Genomic DNA, 17,571 nt, shown 5'->3' with positions numbered 1-17,571 from the left:
ACAATTAATTAGCTTTCGTGTTGGGGTTCGTTCCTTTAGGTGTGACAGAAAGGGATCAGCTGAGCACCGCCGTCTCACGACAGTAACGTCAAACCCTAGTTGGCCAACCGTTACCGATATACATTGATCAGCTGACTAGTATTGCCGATGAATATCCCATGCATATTCCTTAATGAGATTTAATAATATTCTCATGCACTATTGTGCAGGACAAAAACACCAACAATTAGCATGCTAAACTTGATCATGAGTGAGTAGTTCTTTAGCTAGGGTTAATGGGGAATTAGGGGAAACAAACATGGGGATTGATCTATGCTTAATCTAATATGTTTTCATAATTAATTTTCTTGCTTGTTATGATTTCAACCTATGCACATGTTATGTGTGATAAAATGCGAACCTATGAATCCTTGCATTGTTTGATCCATCCCTTATCTCTTCAATGAGGCTTGTAAGACATAAACCAACTCGAGCCTCAATAGACCATACATAGAGCTGAATAGGAAGGATTAAGTCGACTTGTAGGTGTTTTACAATCTAGACGACTCGGCTCCGGAACCCAAACCTTCTTAGGGATTGTAAGATATACACTAACTCGATCCCATCACAACAATAAGTGCTTGCATCTAGTTTAGAACATGTTTGTATGATCTACTCCCATGAATCCCCTATGAACCCATGACACCCTAGTGCCTCTAATCAATTGTTTACAAACCCCTTTATTTGCTTTGCTTTTATTACTTTACTTTTATCTTTTTTATTAGTTTAGATTACACATCACCTCAACCCAAATTGTGACACCCTAAGACATAGCTATTTGCAATTGAGAATCCTACATCAATACCCGTCCCTTGGGATCCGAACTTTACTTACCTCTTTACTAAGAGTAGTTTGTTAAGTTATAAATATTGTTTTGGTTGGTAGCTTTTGACGACAAGTTTTAACCGGACCAAAATGGCCCCGTTGCCGGGGACGGTGTTAAATTGATTTGATTTTCATTAATTGTGTTTAGTTGTGTCTTTCTTTACCTTGGGGAAGTCAATCTCCTCAAGGCTGTTCTAATTGTTTTCGAGTTGTTTGATATTTTGCATGACTAGGAGATCACAAGGTAATTTATTACCTATTGATCTCGAGATTGAAAGGACCTTAACCAACAATAGAAGAGATGCTAGAGGTACTTCAAGAGTTGTAGGTATTGGAGAGATTGTGGGCATTCAACCAAATAACATTGAGTTTACCAACCCTTTTGCAATAGAAGGACAGGATAACCCAATACAAAACCCACCACAAAATCAACCTACAATGCCTAAATTTTCATCACATTCCGTACCAACCGAGGAGAACCTACCAAATGGTACTTCTACACCACCACATTTAACCGGTAATTTCATTGCCAAATCCGCATTCATACAATTAGTTGAGAGAAGTCAATTTAGAGGGATGCCTAGTGAAGACCCTCATTCACATATGAAGACTTTTTGTTACTATTGAGATGCGATTTCTCAAACCGGAGTTACTCAAGACCAAATCCGATGGGTAGTGTTTCCTTTTTCTTTGATCAGTACTGCAAAGCAATGGTTGAAGAGCCTAGACAAGGCTAGCCCTGGTATTGATTCATGGAAGAAGCTAGCAATTGCTTTTTACAAGAGATTTTATCCTCCAGAGAAGACCAATATGTAAAGAGCCCAAATCACCGGGTTCAAACAAAGGGATGAAGAATCGTTGTATGAAGCATGGGAGAGAATTAAGGACACTTGTCGTTCTTGTCCACACCATGGACTTAGCGAGTGGTTCCTTGTGCAACAACTTTGGAACGGTTTATATGAAGACTCCCGCAAATTCTCAATATGGGATCCAATGGAATGTTTACCGAAGTTGATGACAATCAAACATGGGCCAAAATCGAAGAGATGGCGGTTCATAACTCCCAATATAGTAGGCCTCGAAAGGCCACAAGAGGAGGAAAGCATGAGGTCGATTCCATCACTCAATTGGGTGCTCAACTAAGTGCTCATATTGACACCATCAATTTGAAGTTTGAGAAGGCCTTGGCTAAGCTTGATGAAGCTTCCAAATCACCTAAACAACATGTTAATGCTATGGTGGCATCATCCTCAATCCCAAGTGGAGTATGTGAAAGTTGTGGAACTTTGGGACATGAGCAAAGTGACTGTAGGGGAACAAATGAACAAGTGAATACTTTCCAAGCATATAAGATTGGCATCCCTTATTCCAACTACTATAGTGAGAATACCAAATTTCATCCAAATATTTCATACAAGAGCCAAAATGTCCAAAACCCCCAACCAACATACACCCCACCTCCAATGAGAAATCAAGCTCAAAGACCCTTTTACAACCAAAGCCAAGGTTATCAAAATCAACCTTCATACAATCAAACCAATGACCAAAGCTTTGATGTTCAAAAAGCGGTCCTCCAAATGCAAAAGAACCAACAAGAATTTTTCACCCAAATGCAAAAAGATAGCCAAGCCAAAGATATCACCATCAACAACATACTAGCCCACACCAAGATGTTGGAAACTCAAATGATCCAATTAACATCTTCTAGCTCTCAAAGACAAAAAGGGCAATTACCACCTCAAGGTAATCCCCCAAGACATGAGACGGTTAGTGCCATCCATTTGAGGAGTCATACGAGATATGAAGGACCAAAGAGGCCAATTGATGAAGATGTTGTGGATGCTAGTGACAAGCAAGTAGTTGTGGAGAACTCTAAGGAGGTAGATCCTACTTTCAATGAAATTTCAAAGAAGAAGAAGGAAGAGAAGGCTAAGGAAAAAGAGCCTATTGTGATTAGACTTCCATTCCCAAATTGGCAAGCGAAGCCTAAGCTTGATGATCAACTTGAAAAGTTCATGGAAATTGTGAAGAACTTAGAAGTCTCAATCCCATTCACGGAATTGATCAATCATGTTCCGGCCTATGCAAAGTATATGAAGGACATTCTTATAAGAAGAAATCCATCCGAAAGTTGGAGACTATTTCCTTTACCAAAGTGAGTAGTGCTATTCTTCAAGGGAGTTCCCCTCCAAAACTCAAAGATTCGGGAAGTTTATCTATTCCATTCACCATTAGCGACACCACAATCAACAAAGCATTATGTGATCTTGGAGCAAGTGTAAGTGTCATGCCATACTCGGTGTGTAAAAGGCTAGGAATGGGAGAGGTCAAATGTACCAACATTACTCTTCAAATGGCGGATCGATCAACAAAGGTACCTTTAGGGGTATGGGAGGATGTGCCCGTGAGAATTGGCAAATTCTTCATTCCGGTAGACTTCGTCATTGTAGACATGGAGAAGGATTCCAACATTCTTATCATTTTAGGAAGACCTTTCTTCCATACCGCGGGAGCGGTAATTAATGTGAAACATGGATACCTCACACTTGAAGAGGGGGATGAGACCATCACTTTTAAGCTTGACAAAGCAATGAGAGTTCCCCGACTACATGAGCCATGATTCATGGTCGATCATTACTTCGTTGGTATAGCTGGATGTTGTACAAGGCGTTGAGTCGCCGCTCGTCTAGAAGAGTGAGTTAATCATACCTTTGATGGGTCCATTCCGCCTCAGGGACTTGACTCTCTAACAGGATACGTAGAGAAGGGATCTCTAACTCTACCGGTTGAACCGCCTCCATGCCGTATACTAGGTAGAAGTGTGTGGCACCTGTTGGTGTTCGAATGGAGGTTCGGTATCCCCAAAGTGCGAATGGGAGTTTGCTCAGCCAATCGCGGTAGTTGTCTTGCATTTTCTTGATAATGGTGACAAGATTTTTGTTAGTTGCCTCCACCGTTCCATTAGTTTGGGGACGGTAAGGGGATGATCGATGTCATTTGATCTTGTATTTGTCCAGCAAGGCCTGAGTTTCCGCCCGAAAGTGAGAGCCTTGATCTCTGATGATTTCATGGGGTACCCCATATGATGTTGTTTTGGATGAACTTGGCCACTTGTTTGGCAGTGAGGACTGCATATGACTGTGCTTTTACCCATTTGGTGAAATAGTCGATGGCGACGGGGACGAAACAATGCCCCTTGGTGCCTACCGGGTTAACTTTCCCGATTATGTCGATGCCCCAGGTCGAGAAAGGCCAGGGTGATGTCATGGTGTATAAAAGGGATGGTGGTATGTGCTATATGTTGGCGAAGATTTGGCAATTTTAGCAATGTTTGACGTAGTTACGGAAATCGGCTTCCATGATGGTGCAGTAGTAACCTGGCCGTATGATTTTTCGGGTAAGCATCATTGCGCTCATGTGAGGGCCACATTCTCCGTTGTGGACTTCTCCCATGACTTTTTTGGCTTTGTGATGGTCAATGCAAAGGAGGAGAATCCCTTGGGGTGTTCTTTTGTATAATTGATTTTGGTTAATCACGAATTGTGATGCAAGTAAATTGATGGCTCTTTGTCCACTTGGGCCAGAGTTAGGAGGGAATTCGTTTTTGGTTTTGTAGTTGAGGATGGCTTGGTATCAAGGTTCGATATGGCTTTTCTCGTCGTTGTTGATGGCAAAAATGTGAGCTGGCTCGCTCTTTCTCTCGACACATAGGGGCATTGATGTCATGTCGTCAGGTATGTTGACGAGCGCGGCAAGTTTTGCTAGGGCATCAGCAAATTGACTTTCCTCTCGCGGCAAGTTTTGCTAGGGCATCAGCAAATTGACTTTCCTCTCGCGGCAAATGGAAGTAGTCGACTTGGTCGAAGAACTCGGCCTCTTGATTGATCTTAGCTCGGTAGGGAGCTAAGCTGTCACTTCGAATTTTACATGATCCGGACACCTGATTGATGATGAGCGAGGAATCGCCGTGGACCCTTCGTCTCTTGATGCCAAGTGTGATGGCTGCTTGTAGGCCGATGAGGCATGCTTCATATTCAGCGGCATTGTTGGTGACGGCGAAGTCTAGCTTAACTAAGATCAGAACATGTTCTCCCTCTGGTGATATTAGAAGGATTCCTACCCCGAAGCCTCTCAGATTAGATGCACTGTTGAAGTATCGGTCCCATGCGTCGGAGGCGGCACAAAGGATGTCTTCGTTAGGAAGTGACCATGTGTCGGTCGTTGGATCTTCGTTGACGGGATTTTCTGCCAGGAAATCGGCGACTGCCCTTCCCTTGATAACCTTGAGGAGTACAAACTTGAGATCAAACTCGGACAGCATGAGTGTCCACCTAGACAGCCTTCCGTTTAGTACGGGGGTCTCGAAGATGTATTTGATTGGGTCCATCTTGGAGTAGATGTGGACCGTGTAGCTGAGCATGTAATGCCGCAACTTCTTTGTTGACCATACAAGGGCAAGGCATGTCTTTTCCAGTTGGGTGTACCTTGTCTTGTACTCAATGAACTTTTTGCTGATGTAGTAAATGGCTAATTCTTCGTCGTCGACTGTTTATGCTAGCATTGCTCCCATGGCTATATCGGGAACAGTCAGTTATAGGGATAAAGGAATCCTCGGTTGAGGTGGCATGAGGACAGGAGGCTTGGATAAGATTTCCTTTCTCCTGTCGAAGGCTTTTTGACAGTCGTCGTCCCAATCGGTGTGATCGGAGGCGCGAAGCTTCTTGAATATTGGTTCACAAATCATGGTGAGCTTGACAATGAAGCGGCTGATGTATTGGACCTGGCCGAGAAATATTCGAATCTCCTTCTCTTTCTTTGGCCGTGGCATTTGTTGGAGGGCTTTGATTTTGGTTGGATCAATCTCAATGCCTCTTTTGCTGACGACATGTCCCAAGAGTTTTCCGAAGGTGACCCTCAATGCACACTTCTGAGGATTTAGTCTCATGTTATATTTCCGCAGACGAGCGAAGAATTTCCGAAGGTCACTGATGTGGCAGTCCCGTTCTCTTGACTTGACGATCATGTCATCGACATATACCTCTACCTCCTTGTGCATCATATCATATAGGAGAGTGGTAGCGGTTCTTTGATAGGTTGCTTCGGCGTTGATGAGACCGAAAGGCATGACCGTGTAGCAATATGTACCCCACTGCGTAGTGAATGCAGTCTTGTGCATGTCTTCCTCAACCATTTTAATCTGGTTGTACTGAGCATACCCATCCATGAATGATAGAAGGGCGTGCTCGGCAGTATTGTCCACCAGAATGTCAATATGTGGCAAAGGGAAGTCGTCCTTTGGACTCGCCTTGTTCAGATCCCCGAAGTCGACGCAAATCTGAATTCTTCCGTCTTTCTTCGGTACAGGTACAATGTTGGCAACCCAGCCAGAGTATTCAGACACTTTGATGAAAACAGCCTTGAACTGTTTATCCACTTCTTCCTTGATTTTCACGGCCCATTCAGGATGCATTCGACGCAGCTTCTGCATCACAGGTTTAGCTCCGGGCTTAATGGGTATCCGGTGCTCCGCGATTTCCCTGTCAATCCCAGGCATATATCTGTAGGACCAAGCGAATACGTCCTTGTATTCATGGAGAAGGTCAGTGAACTGTTGTCTTTTCGAGGGGTCCATAATTGTCCCTATCCTAAGTTCTTGAGGTGTGTTGTCGGTTCCTACGTTAATAGGTTTGGTCTCCTTAATGACAGGGGTTTTTATTTCCCGTTTGTGAAGTTCTTTGGCTAGGTGAGGTGGGTAGTCACTCAAGTCAAATTCCTCGTAGTCATTCAGAATCGCATTGCAGTTAAATTGAGACGAGTTATAAGCAAACTTGGCGTTCATTAAGTTGACACGAGCGAAAAGCTCGGAGAGGACAGATATCTCATGGTCGGCCAGAGGCGACACAGCAGAGGAGGTGGCCCCTGGAACAGGCTCCAGGTTGTCACCTTTCATGGGAGTGAGGGTGACCCTAGTAGACTCAGCCTCTGAATCAGCCACGACTTTCTGATAAAACAGCGGGAACGGGACCTTGACTGGGACACCAGGAGTGTTAGAAGCTAAGGCAGACTCAGACTCCGACTCAGACTCAGATTCAGATTCTTCTTCACTTACCTCTTTGAACATAGGGCCTTCTCCAATTGTGATCTTGAGAATACGACCTCGGCGATCGGTCCACTTGACGGTCTTCCTCCAGCCTTGTGCAGCTTTCTCGGGGTAAGTGTCGGAGATCAAGGCGGTTGGGTCAAATTGGTTGTCCTTCAGGGCGATGTTGATGATGTCCTCATAGTCGAGGTGCTTGATGTTATCCTCTCCAAAGAGGAGGGTGACAACTTGTCCATCGAGGCATGACGATGGCTTAGACTCGGTTGATGCAGCTTTGATGTTGTCGGGGATGAAGTAGCAGTCCTGGAAGACTTCCACACCCGGGTACCTGGTCTTGTCCACAGAGTCATAGATTGGCTCCGGTAAGCCATGGTAGAGCTCGGACTCTCCCTCGGGGACAAAGTATCTATTGAGAGTTATATGATAGGGACGGAGGATTACCCCGTGCTTCTTGCGTTTTTGAACTAGGAGGTTCATCTCCTGGAGATCTTCATCGGTAGGTTCATAGCCCAGTCCGAAGGGGATGTTGGGGACCTTAGCCTGTTTCATGGGAGGTAAGGTGCTCTTCAGTGGATTAAGGGGCAGACCCGGGAAGTAACCTTGGCGCATCATGATGCGGTTGACTGTTAGGTTGGCAAACGGGTCACAATAAAAGGGTGTTGATTCATCAGTTATGTTGTTCACGGCTTGGAATCCCCATATTTCATTATCATCCTCTCAATGGCTTGGGAGGCTATTCCCTTTCTCATGACAGCTTTGATCGGGGAAGCCGGAATCGTGATCGTTTTCCCGTTGAAGTGGACCCTGATTTTCTGGTGGGGAGTTGAGGTAACTGCCTTCACGGCGTGAATCGTGGGACGTCCCAGGAGCATATTGAAGGAGGCGTCGATGTCGACCACCTGAAAACTGGTTTGCCTTTCCAGTGGTCCGGTTGCGACAGTTAGAGTGATAAGCCCTGCGACCTTGCGACGAGTGCCATCCTAGGCGCGTACTCCTTGATTTGTCGGGACCAAGTCATCTTCCTTAATACCTAGTTTTTGAGCCGTCTTGAGGGGAATGATATTCATTGCGGACCCGTCATCCATAAGGACCATGGGCAAATTCTTCTTGAGATATTGTACGCTAATGTAGAGGGCAAGATTATGATTGGCTCCAAAGGGAGGGATATCCTCGTCAGAGAAGACGATCGGGTTGTTCAAGTTAGGGGCATCCCTTGTCATGTGTGCCACTATTTCTTCAGGGGAGGAGGTAGAGGGCACAGTTAATTTTCCCAAGGCCTGTAGCAAAGACTGTCGATGCTGAAAGGATGTCGCGATCAGTTGCCAAATTGAGATTTCGTCTTTTGCCTTCGGGAGCTGCTTGAGGATCGAATGCTCGGGAGCTTTTGGTTGAGTTCCCATGTCCAGGACGACTTGGTCATTCGTTGTTGGAACGACCGTTGGATTGTTCGGGTTCTAATAAGGGCGTTTGGATCGGGTAAGGTGACCGATCTCCTTTGCCTGCTTCCCTGGGACGATATAGACATCCTCAACATCATCACTCCAGATGCCATTAATTTCCGAATTCCGAGGGTACCTTGGAGGGGTATTCCTCGGTGGGCATTTTTTGTGAGGGACATTTTTGTGGCGGTGATTCTTGTGAGGGTAGTTATTGTGAGGCTGATTATTGTGGGGGTGATTATCGTGAGGTGCATGCCAGAATGGTCGTGGGAGCAATCCATCCTGGTGAGGGTAGTTTTGGGCGCTCGGGGGACTCTCCCTCGGGCGTGGTGGTGAAGGATTGAAGATAAGTCGACGGTAGGAATCGTCAAGTCGGGTGATCCTTTCGGAGAGATTGGCTATAGCTTCCTCAACTTGTTGGAACATGGCAAGCATAGTTGCGGCACTGAACTTAAATACCCCGTCGGAGGGATCATTTTCTAAGGCATTCACCTCGTCATCAACTGGCAGGATGAGGTGTGAGTAGTCCAGCGAGATGGCGTGGATTCCCAAAGGGTTGGTTTTGTTGTTCGGCTTAGTTGGCGGGGGTAAAGGCAATTCCCCTTTCTCAATCATGTCTTGGATGATGTGTTTGAGTTTGAAGCAGGTTTCTGTGTCATTCCCTTTCCCTTGATGGTACTGACAGTAGACATTGGGGTTCCAGAAGCGGGATTTCTTAGCATCGGTCGGATCCGGGGTGGGTCCGATTGGTTGTAACTTCCCCTAGTCCATGAGACTCTTTAGGGCGCTTGTATAAGTTGACCCTATATTAGTTAACACTCTCTAGGGGCGCTCAGCTCTCTTGGCGGTTGGTTCAAGGAGGTTGACCTCATCAATCTTGTTCGTTTGACCATAAGGGCGAGATCCGGTTGATGTGGATCTTTGGTAGCCTCGCCCAGTGGTTTTGCCTAAGACGCTCTTCCGGAGGTCATCTTCAATGCGTGTCCCGAGGATTTGCAGATCCTGGAAGGTCTTAATATTTTGGTACCTCAATAAGTTGGCATAAACTGGGCGGAGATTGTTGACGAACTTTTACACCAAGGTTGATTCACCAGATGAGTACTTACCCTCCTCCAACGGGTTAAGAACTCGGTGAATCCCTCCTTGTCATTCAGGGTTAGGATCTCAAGAGTACGGGTATTGGCTTGGATTTCAACATTGTCGGCATAGGTCTTGGCAAATTCAACTGCGACCTCATCCCAAGTAGTAAGGTTCTTCGGATCAAGGGAATAGTACCATTGGCGAGGGATCGGTTCCAGAGAGGACAGAAAGATCCGGGTGAAAAGTTCATGTTTGACCCCTTTTATGGCCATATAGTCTTTGAAGGCACGAATATGATTGATTGGGTCCTCCACTCCTTTGAACTTGGGCACATCAGTCAGGGTAAAGTTGTCAGGTAATTGATCCCCAACAGGTTCGAACCTTCGGTTGTTCTCAAGATGGATATTGTTACCCCGGGCTGGGAGCTGTTCTTCCAAGAGCTTTAGCCTCTTCTCGGTTTGCGTCAAAGGTGGAGTCTTATATTCTCCAGCTTCCTTGTTTTCCAGGGCGTCGATACGGGTCTCGACGCGATCCAGGGTGACCTTAAGAGCGGTGAACAGGCTGGCTAGCTAATCAGTCATGAGATCTCTGTTGTTATCATTGTTGTTGTTGTTGACAGAAGAAGTTGAAGGCGAGGCCATGGCTCTGAGGCAGAAAAACGGCTCTCATTACAACTCTATCCAACATGGTTCAAAGACTGAACGCAGACAACACAAAGGGCGAGACAAGGACCAGACTCAACAAGACGAGGATGACCGTGTATGGTACCTCGTTGCTGACTTGATTTATGACGTGACGGTGTTGACCGAACTTTTGACACGCATCCAATGTAGTGGCGTGGTGCCATTGGACGAGTCTCGTGGTGAGACAACTCATAAGTAAAGACCCATAAGTACGTTTGCTTCGACTCGATAGACACGAGGCGGAATTGGAACGGTGGACTGGTGTTTTTGAAAATAGAAATTTCCAAAAAGATTCATTTGTCGCTTTATGGACGGCTTCCAAAGATAGAGATCCCCGCAAGTCGGTCAGTTGAAAGGGTATTCTTGAGTTTATTTGCAAAAGACGGTTTCGAGTTTGAATCGGCTCGGAAAACAATGTATTGTCCCCAAGACGGTTTTTTGAAATTCAAAATTGTATGTTTTGAAAATCGAGTTTGAGATGTTTGAAGAGGTCTCGGGGACGGTGCATGGTCCTCAGGATCTCGAAAGTGTCTCGAGAAAAGGGTGTGTGCTTTTCTCCGGTTTTGAAAGATCCATTGTCGGCGCGAAATGGGTTAAAATCCGTGTCTAGACGCGGCGATTATAACGGCGTAAAAAGGTGATTTGAAATTGTTGTTGAAAATCGAGTTTGAAAATCGTCATTACGACGGCCTAAAAAGGCGTGTTGAAATGGTTATAAAAAATGGGTTTGAAAAATCGTCATTACGACGGCCTAGAAAGGCATGTGGAAATTGTTATAAAAACCGGGTTTGAAAAATCGTCATTACGACGGCCAAGAAAGGCGTGTTGAAATGGTTATAAAAAAAACGGGTTTTTAAAATCGTCATTACGACGGCCTAGAAAGGCGTGTGGAAATGGTTATGAAAACTGGGTTTGAAAAATCGTCATTACGACGGCCTAGAAAGGCGTGCAACGGTCGGCGAAAGACCGAGGTTTGAAATGGTCATTATAACAGCGCAAAAGGGTATTTTTGAAAGTTTGAAAATGACACGGAAGGACTTATGATCAAGTAGCACATAAGCACTCACAATTTCATTATATTATGCATAATGCTAACACGGGTTTTGGCTTAGAAGGGTGGGTTACACACCAAGCCATCAAACCCCGATTTGCGAGAAGGATACCAATCCAAACAAAATGTGTAACGAGGGTGCCCTAGCCTCGTGCTCGAAAGTGATGAAAGCTCTTTGACGAAACAAAAATGTGTAACGTCAATGGTATGCTTGACTCAATCGGGATTCGAAACGCGGGGATGAGAAAATTCACGCCGACGAGACTAGCCAATTGGTCGAAGAGGGTTAGGTTGTGGGTCTGGACAAGGAACCCGACTGTGACCGTAATATCAATATATGAATTCCAACCAAGACCTCGTTCGAGTCTCATCATCTAAGGATCACAAAGACGTAAGTGTCCTAGTTGTCCCTAGCGGAGTCGCCAATCTGTGGACATCGGCCAACCTGCAAGCCCGGTCGATCTGCGGACGTGCAGCAGTATTTTGAAAGCCACGCTCGGCGGCGTAAAAATGCTTTCGACCGGATCGTTTTAGATCGGTCAGTTTCGTCTCGGTAAGGGTCTCGAAACGATTAGAGATGTTCGGAGTCACCACCAAGCATTTGTGGGATGCTTGGAACCCGTTCGAATCCACTTCATACCTCAGTCAAACGAAGCACAAAGCAGGGTTTGACATAGGTACTAAAGATAAGGAATCGTCCCTCTTTAGCATCCTATCTCTAGAATGACTCTCGTACGCCCTGGATAAGGTCGTCCACTATACAAAGTTTCTGAGTAAGAGGTGAAGGTAAGTTTTGGGAAGCCCTTTAACCAGACGCCCAATGCCGCCCGCGGTAGCGGCCTCTACTGATCGATCTTGGTTGGTGGAATGCAAAAGTTGATAAAACGATTTAAATGCATGAATGCGCATCAAATAATTTAAACCTAACATGTGAGAGCTTTCTAAGTTGGTTGATTTAATCCAAGTATCAAGTATAAGATGTCGAGTTGTATTTATGGTTAATTTGCATGCAAGACGGAAATTAAACATCCATTTACCGTATTAGGTTTATGGTGCATAATGCGATCCATTTGTCTTAATAAGGCATTTTGCAAATGTGATTTTTGAATGAGGAAATAGTCATCTTATCCGTCCTATATCCGGGTTGGCCGAAGTCGAGATCGTCCTAGACTAATGCTGGAAAGCGAACAGACCCTGCACCAAGCAGCCATATAAGGCGCGAGCCTGTTGGCAGTGTAAGGGGGTTTCCCCTGGTTTGAAAATAGAAAAAAAATGGCATGTTTAGGCGCGGGTCAGTCAACGGTTATATGCCATGCTCTGAGCATTTGAAAAATGTTTATGAAACGTGTTGAAAAGTGGGTATTTACACCCGTTTTGGTTTGAAAGGGTCGTTTGGACCGTATTTGTTGATTTGAGGAACGAGACTCGAATAATCATCATTATTTTGATGATATTCGGTGTCGGGTTCGACTTGACATGGATAGTTTTGAGAATGAGCATGAACTAATTATCTTAAGTTCATTTGAATATAATTAGTCGATACTCATCATCGTACCCGGGTTAAAATCCGGCATGATATATGGAACCAAGGATGACTTTGTGTTGATGACTAATATGTTTATTTTGGAAATGTAAAGAAATGATGAAAGGCTTTAAAATACCTCTCAAAATGTAAAGAAATGAAATAAAAGGCTTTAAAATACCTTTTAAATGTTATTAACCAAATATTATCACCGGAACACGGATTAAACCGTCATCGTATTAAGAACCAAGGGTGAAAAATGTTTTATGGTTAAAATTTGTAAAAATAAACAAAAGGGTTTGAAAACATTCGAAATGGTAAAAACTGATTACAAATATGAAAATAGATTAATGAGGAAGGACGAGAACAAACACGGTTGAGTTCTGACTTGGGCACCCCATTGAGGCGCGGGCCTCTGTGCAGAACAAGGGGCTTCTACCTCAGGCCAAAACTCAGTTTTGGTTCGTCTATCCTATGTTTTGGATCGTGTTATGCATGTTTTAGCATTTTATGGTCATAAAACAAGCAAAGACATGATAAAAGAAGGATTTTTACATCCTCATACTTACATGTTTGGTTATGGCGAGAAACCGACGTAAGTGTAACAACTCGTTTGGTCGGAAAAGACTCGGTTTAAAACCGTTTTGGAAAGTAAAAAGAGTGTTTTATTAATATTAGTGACGGTGTAGTGGTCGAAATGGTCGGTCAAGTGATTTAATGCACGATGACGATACCAAACAATGTGTAAGGCTTGTATTTACGATCGGTAGGTCGTAAATACGCGTCGGATTGTGACTTAAGAAGTCGAGTCGAGAATTTTAAGGGAGAAAAGAGGGGGCGGACACTCGCGTAAGTTCTCAAATGGGGGCATTTGAGGGGTATTTATAGGAAAATGAGTGGTTGTGTCAGTTTTGAGCGACGTGGCCACCTGGGCTGCTCAAAGAGGCGCGAGCCACGTCGCGGGTCTTCGAGTTGTCCTGTCACTTTCACACAAGTGCAATCATGATTTGTTCTATCCTAGGATTTGTAGTCACATGTTTGGTACATGGCCATTCATGAATCCGGGAAATCTTAGTATAGAAGGTTTGAAATGGTTTGTTTTTTGTGGTTGACTCGGTTTGACTCGTTGTTGGAGTCGGGATTTGAATTTTTGAGTCGGTTTTTGGCCGGTGTCGGTTTTGACTCTAGTTAGTGTCATTGCGACCCCGTCGTCGTGCATTAAACACTCCAGATACTTTTGAAAAGTTTTGAAATGTTTTATTTTCGAAATCGTTTTAAGTTTTCCGACGTAAAGTTGTACACAAACTGTCGATCAAACGACGCGGTTCCAAAACATGTTGTAGTCCAATAATCATCAGGTGTTTGTTGGAGTCTCAGCAGATACTGGGTATCTACACCATGTCCTTCGACATACGAGAGAACACCACAAATACGATATACGATATAACATGCCAATTACCGACTCACTCAATGCAAACTAATGATAAAGAGTCATTTTGTAAATAAATACGACAATGAAACTGAGTAGGATAAACCTACCTTTTAGCAATCCGCATACGCAAACCGTCAAACAAGCTAGGCCCATCTCGTAAAACCGTCTCACAAAACACATTTCCTAAAATACGATAATAATACAAATACGTATAATTATACTCGTCTAATCGTACAAATACATATACAAATACGTATAAATATACTAATCTCATACGTATACAAATACGTATAATTATACAAATCTCATTACACCAATTCGTATAATTATACGGATCTAATACGTACACGGTTAATTAAACCCGTCTTATACACTACCCAAAAACCCGACTCAACCCAATTACCACCACCAGCTCCCCTGCCACCATGGACCACCACCACCGGCCATGATGGTCCACGGCCACAACCCGCACCCACTATACACACGACACACAACTCCCTCCCTCACCAGCAATTCTTCACTATTGCAACCACCACCGTGGTCAGGACACCACCGCCGCACCAAGATGCCACCAGGCCCGACCCCACACCCAACCAAACCACCACAACTAGCTGCAACAACCACGACAACATTACACAATGCATCAACTCGCGCCACCCCCCTTTTTAACACCTAAAACTGCCACCTACAGCCACCCTAACCGCCACCCATGACCATCCCTCAACTCAGCTCACCACCCTCGAAAATCAACACCCAAAACCCGTACACAAACAGACCCGAAACTCCCGTAAAATAGCAGCCCTAACCCGCGACACAAACCCCCCCAAAACTCCTTTTTTGTACTCGGTCAAACCCCATATAGGTGGTCAACGGTAGCCCCTATGGTGGTCAAAGGCGGGTCAGAGGTGGGTCAAGGTCGGGATGGGTCAACGGTATAAAAATAATAATATAAAGGCTAGCATAAGACGGTTTACCTTACGATCTCAAGGCGGAGGGACAAAAGGCGATCTTCCTTTTCTTCTCTTTTTCTCTCTTCTTTCTCTCAAGGATTCTCTCTAATTTTGTATGCTGGAAAAGTGTTTATGAATGGATAAGGGATAAGGTAGTATGGGTGGGGGTATATGGTAGAATGGTAGGCATAGTATGTATGTATATACATATCACATATAACTTTATTATTATTATTATTATTATTATTATTATTATTATTATTATTATTATTATTATTATTATTATTATTATTATTATTATTATTATTATTATTATTATTATTATTATTATTATTATTATTATTATTATTATTATTATTATTATTATTATTATTATTATTATCCTTACCATCCAATTATTATTATTATTATTATTATTATTATTATTCCATTATTATTATTATATAATTATTAAATACAGAGTATTACAATCTTCCCCCCTTAAAATAAACTTCGTCCCCGAAGTTTCACCTCACTCTTCCCTTTTTGACTATTTCTTCAAATCTCATGTGTACTCTATTTCCAAAGTTCGGTGTTCCCTTCTCACTACTTCCTCACATTCCGTGAAGTTTCCCTTTCCTTAGTATCCGAATTGTTAAATTCACTCCCCCTAAAAGAGAACTTCGTCCCGAAGTTCAACTATCAACCTCAAAATACGGTCTCATACACTCACCAATGAATTCCACAAATGACTATGATCCAGGTTCAACATTATTTCCTACTTACTGCAAATCCATAAATAAATCAGATATGGTCCTAATTCCATTGATATAACCCTACTCCACGAGTCTCCCAAAGGTCAAGTGTCAGGTCAAACCCACGGTACCGATCTATAATCCCATAATTAACTCCCAACTCATGTTGGTTATGTATTGTAGATACCACATTTCTGCACCTCTCGCAAATCACCCGGTGATGATTGGGCCGCATGTTTGGTAGACGGAATGATTTATGACAGTTCGTAAGTTTATCGTCAAGTGATAGCTCAAATACTTGTGTCTACCCCTTGGTCGTCATCTACGTGCCATTACGGACGTTTTGACGGTAATTAGAGTTCATTTGAAGTCCGGGTCAAAAACCGTCTTCATTTTCTAATAAACCGTTTAAAATGTCGATTCGAAATGTTCTGGAATATTCCGGATATTCCTATTCCATAATTTAATGTTTTCATCTTTTGGAAAAATATATCCCGAAATCATATTTTAAGTAATAAGGAAGTTGAGATCTACCGCAATTCCATAACAGAAACGCGGAAAATCTTTCTTCCGCAGGAGGAAACCTCTGGGGAAAGGACGCATCACCTTTTGCGCCTCTTCCAAGTGTCGCAGTGGTTGTTGCGCCTCTTCCCTAGCTCTTTTATGCGTATTTTCAAATCTTTTCGAGATTTGTTTCCAAAATTTTACCGTAACCCTAATCCCTCTGTGTGCTTAGTATAAATAGGGACCTTCGTTCCTCATATTTCTCACGCGAGTGTCCGCCCTTCTCTTCTCCCTTTGCATTCTAAGACCGTTCTCTTTGCTTGTTGACGTCTACGTGGTCGAACTTTCGACCACATAAGCTCGGATCCTTCTGAGTAACAGTCTCGTTTTGCATGACCGACCAAATTGACCAACTCCACTCAATTATTCAAATCAATTTAATTTAGTTCCTCTTACGAAGGCACTTTCATCATACATTCGAGTCGAGCAATCACTAATCGTTAACTTAGTTAATCTCGTTTCGTCAAACATGTAAGTCTGAGGGTGTAAATCCCATGTTTTATTATTTTACTTTTTATTGTATAAATTATTGTAAGATTTACGTCGAAAACAGGTTTGAAACCGATTTACAAAACCTTTTATCAAACCTATTTTCACGGATTAACAGAAGACAGACGTCGAGAAGAAATGCAGCAACTGCTGCGCCTCTTCCTGAGGCTGCCGCAGTTTTTACCTTTCTTCTTCTTCCTTTGTTCTTTGTTGATTCGTCTCTTTTATTTCGTTTTGTCTTATTTTCTTCATATTTCCACTCGTATAATTATAATACATAATTCATAATTATTTTATCACCTTTAAATCCGACTTAAATCCCAACTAATCAATATTTGCGGGTTTTCGTCATTAAAATCAAACCCGGGTTTTAGAGATTCGATTTATTCATATCAAGTCTCTGGAATTCGCCTTTTGTATATCTTTCATCTGTTTATCACCATCCTCATCAATAGTTTAACATAATCCTCATCAATAGTTTAACATAGCAAACATAATTAATTTGTATTAATAAACCTAATTTGTGATTAGTCTATAATTCACTTTAATCCGTTCTAATTAATTTATGTTCGTTTTTATCGCTTTTATAACCAATTCACATGTAAATAATCCGTTAAATCACTTCTACTTGAGTCGAACATTAATAATCGATCATTAAATTCA

General features: G+C 43.1%; 1 pseudogene; it reads right to left on the bottom strand.

Moving 5' to 3' along the window:
* Positions 1 to 1,682: 1,682 nt before the first annotated feature.
* On the bottom strand, positions 1,683 to 1,781 carry LOC141636829 (small nucleolar RNA R71; annotated as a pseudogene).
* Between the last annotated feature and the right edge of the window lie 15,790 nt (positions 1,782 to 17,571).

Source organism: Silene latifolia, chromosome Y (assembly GCF_048544455.1).
Source record: "Silene latifolia isolate original U9 population chromosome Y, ASM4854445v1, whole genome shotgun sequence".
In the NCBI taxonomy this organism is placed as follows: Eukaryota; Viridiplantae; Streptophyta; class Magnoliopsida; order Caryophyllales; family Caryophyllaceae; genus Silene; species Silene latifolia.
Note: the sequence above shows the minus strand (reverse complement) of the source record. Positions and strands in the feature narration are given on the sequence as shown.